The sequence below is a fragment of the Salvia splendens genome, unplaced genomic scaffold, assembly GCF_004379255.2.
Source record: "Salvia splendens isolate huo1 unplaced genomic scaffold, SspV2 ctg517, whole genome shotgun sequence".
NCBI classification, from domain to species: domain Eukaryota; kingdom Viridiplantae; phylum Streptophyta; class Magnoliopsida; order Lamiales; family Lamiaceae; genus Salvia; species Salvia splendens.
The window spans coordinates 9,519-13,859 of record NW_024599172.1 but is presented as its reverse complement, the minus strand read 5'-3'; the positions used below and the strand labels follow the sequence as shown (position 1 = coordinate 13,859).

The 4,341-nt window shown below is 37.4% G+C and overlaps 1 pseudogene; it reads right to left on the bottom strand.

Annotated features, from left to right (window-relative positions):
* Positions 1 to 894: 894 nt before the first annotated feature.
* On the bottom strand, positions 895 to 3,910 carry LOC121790433 (annotated as a pseudogene).
* Between the last annotated feature and the right edge of the window lie 431 nt (positions 3,911 to 4,341).

Genomic DNA, 4,341 nt, shown 5'->3' with positions numbered 1-4,341 from the left:
CCGCCGTTTTTGGTCAGAAACCGCCGGTTTCGTCAACGGTTTTCTGACAAAAACCGGCGGTTTCTGACCCGGTTTCTGAAAAGGCTACGTCTAGGCCGGTGGTAGCCTGAAAAGGTGTCGGAACCGGAGAACCGCCGGTTCGGAACCGCCGGTTCCGGTGAAAACCGGCGGTTCGGAACCGCCGGTTACGGTTCGCAAATTTCATGAACCTGAACCGTCGGAACCGCCGGTTCCGGTCACGGTTCGGAACCGCCGCCGACGGTTCCGGTTCCGGTTCGGAACCGCCGGTGACGATTCCGGGCCGGTTCAGCCGGGCCGGTTCGGTTTGGTGATGTCTAATTACCGATGGAGGTAATAAGCTGTTTTATCAATCTTTCTTGCTAATTGTGCCTATATTCTCGTTTTGTTTACCTTCTCATCTTTCGTTTGATGGTTTGCAGGTCGCGGGTAGCTTGGACTTCCTACACAAACCAACTTGGGTATACATCATCAATTAGATTGAGGATGTTTTTGATGAAATTTAAGGTTTATCAGAATTCTTGAGTTTGGTTAGGAAGTTAGAATGAAAACAGTCTTCCTAGCTTCATTTAACAAGCTACAGTCAGTTCTTACACATTTGTGTTAACAATAGACCAGATGAATATCAAAAAGTTATCTCCGCTGCTTAATTGCACCGATCAAAGGACGTGACCACCCGTCTTTCCAACCCCACTCGCCTCAGCAAAGGCAGGCTGCACGCAGCGGCCTCAAGGCTATTTCTTTGGAAAAATCAATTATTTTTATTTTCAATAATCATTTATAAAATAATTTTAAATATTCATTTATGTATTTATTTTCTTTCTATTTTTTATTAATTATTAAAACTACTACTTCCTCTGTTAGTTTTGGCACAAACTTTAACAAATATAAATTGAAAAAATTAGATTACATTTCTAAACTCTTAGTCCATTATATTACTCAAAACACCTATTCAAACATGCACACCCAAAGGGCAGCACCATTCTGCAAGTTAGTCATCCATATAATAGTAAGATCCAGAGGACTTCTGCTCCCGTCGATCGACTCGTGTTTGTGTGTGACATCCAGATGCTACATATTGAAAAAAAATGGGTTATTGGTTAACCATTATCAAAGAATTTTGTTGAAAATAGATGTGATGTAACTTACAGATAAGAATTGGTTCATTTCGGTCAATACTGATTGAGGCGAATCGGCAACACAATCAATCGATGTCTTTCCCTCGCACACAATCACCCTATCAGCAAGGTATGTTGCCATCGTGAAATCATGCTCCACAACGAACGCAGTCTTCTTTGCACGAAGTATGAATTTCTTTATGACTTTTGAAGCAACAATACGTTGCTCTGAGTTGAGATACGTACTTAGTTCATCTATCAAATATATATCAGCCGGCTGCAGCCACACCAAAAGGTGTAAATGACAAACAAAACAGTAAAAGATACACATAGCATAATTTCACTAGGGACCTCACCTTTCCAAGACAATAAGTGAGGGCAACTTTATGTAATTCTCCCAAGAAAGATTTGCAAGCTTTTTATCCATCAATTTTTCAATCGATAGAGGCTCCATCACGTCGGATACAAACTGAGGATCCATGCATGAATGACAAATTTTTGTAAGGAACATACTTCTAACGGTGTACTCATTCGTAGTAGCGAATCTCTGTGGCTTGTAAGAGACATTGAACTTAGGAATTTCCACATCACATTCTCTTACTGAACTAGGCTCCAAAAGGCCAGCCTAATATTTGGAAGGACAACATTGTTGACTCAACATAAATTAACATGTGTTTTTTTAAAAGTAAACAAACTATACAACAAATGTACCGGCATCTCTAGGAAGGTTGTCTTTCCTGTCCCATTTTCACCGAGCAGCACAATAATTTGTGAATCGGTGAATTCACCCTCCACAACCTTGAGCCTAAATGTTCTTCCATGAGCCAGCGTCATGGTTGGATATTTGTATCTTGCACGTGTTTCGATTTCCTCCTCACTTTCGTGTGGAGTCTCTGCAACCTTCAAGGGGAAGTACACTTTATGGAAATCAGCATCTCAGTTGCCTAAATACTACAAATAGGACTTACCTTTAACGTAAGAGATTCATCTCTTAACCTAAGATTTTCAGTTGGCACAAATCCAGCCAGGAAATGTTAATTCCTTCTCTGACAGAGAATGGAAGAGTAACTGCCCCGTATATACCAGGTTTACCATAAAGGAAGCATATGAAGTCCGACAAATAATCAAGCACGCTAAGGTCATGCTCTACCACAATCACATAGCTGGAAACAAAAATGACAAGTCATAACCATGTAAAATTTTCATACTTGGATAGTTAACAGAGAAAATGAACACCACTGATTTATTCAGTCGAACCAAGGATCTGACGATTTGGGCAGCTTTTAATCTTTGTTTAACATCAAGAGAAGTTGATGGCTCATCAAACAAATACATATCCACATTATGTGTAGCGGCAAAAGCTATTGAAAACCTCTGAAGCTCTCCACCTGATAAATACCCCAAATTACGGTCCATAATTTTAATCAAGTCAAGGTCAGCAGCAAGTTCTTGTTTCATGTCTCTGTCATCTCTCCGAGAAAGAAGTTGCCCAACGTTGCCTTGAAGAACATCAGTCATGCAATAGATGTACTGGCTCTTGATGGTTGCCTGAGAATAAATGCATCTCAAAGAGATGTGACAGATTATTAAACTAGACAGAAATAAAGCCATGGAAAATAACAGTTGTTGACAAAAAAAATAGAGTAGGATAGATGACAAAAATAGTCAAGCTACTAATGCTTCTGCTAACTTCTAAGGAAAAAAATTCCATCATCATTATTATGTCAATAAAAGAAGATTAAAAACTTAATATTCAGGATAAGGTAACGATAAAATAGTAGGTGATAATTTTATATACAAGCGTAAGATCTCTAGACCAAATCTTTTAAGACCCAACACAAAGAATTTAGAGATATTAAACTTGAATATGATGTTAAACTCAAGTAACTCAACTGTAGCAGTTGTCATGATCTAAAAACCTGCAACAATCAGAAAACACTCAACAATATGATCTTTTAACAGTTCTTTTGCAGCAATTGCATATCAAAGCCATAACTGCAAGAATGAGTAAGAATTAAGAAGCCAAAACTATGAAGCTAATACCTTCAAATTATCTTCAATAACATGGGTGAAGTAATTATGCAGCTCAGTTCCTTTAAAATGATGCAAAATTTCATTCCAATCGGGAGGATTCTGCAAAAATTATAGAGAAAATGTGAAGGAACAAACTCACTCCAAAGAAAAATTGAAATTGAAGGGTAAGTGAATAGGTAAAGAAAGTTGCATTAAATCGTCCCAAATTAGGTTTCCTTTTCCCAGACAAAAGATTAAGTGAAGTAGTTTTTCCAATGCCATTATTTCCCACGAGGCCCAGAACTTGCCCAGCTCTCGGTACTGGTAAACTGCGAAAATGTTGGGCAAGTTAAGAAAGCAAGCAAGTTCCCTATGAAACTGTGCTTCAACAAACAAACCTTTGCAATTTAAAGGAGCTAGGGCTAAAACGATGGACTGTATCCTCGTCGGAGGCGATATGCGGCCGTGACATCTCTCTCCATTCAACTGATTTGGTTTCTGACGAGATTTTAAACTGAAATCAAAATCCTGAAAAACCCTAACCCCTAATTCATCAACGGTCAATAGGAGTATATGTTTATACAGGCACAGGAGAAGTAATGGCGCGAACTCGGGAGATTCAGTTATAATAGAAGTAACTATTTTGTTCGGAAAAATATACTTTTTTAGGGATATTGGCATAAAACTTTTACAAAGTCGAGTTTTATTTTAAATTTGGCAAATAATATCACGAATTTTACCCGAGTTTTGTTATTTTCCATCGGTGAAAAAATCATGGCAAGTAATATCATGATACTGATTTTTTTCTTAATTTTTCGACAACAATTTCAAGAGTTTCAAGTTGTGATAGTTTTTGTTGAAGTATACCCTCCAATATTTTTCTTCAATCCATTAATATAGCAGATTTTTTTCGTTGGGAGAAAATTAAAGTTCGTGATATTATTTGCAAAACTAAAAGTTTGTGGAAAAAACTCAATTTTTTTAAAGTTTCATTATATTAGGGGCCTATATCCCACTTTTAAATTGAAAGAATCACTAAGTTTTTAATGATTTAGTCGAATTAAAACCGGGACGGATCGGATGAAGTCATCGAACTATTTAACTCAAAATATATAAAGATGTCAATCCGATCAGAAGAATAAATAACTAGTATTATTAGTTACCTTTAGATTTTCCTAAAAATAATCAAGCT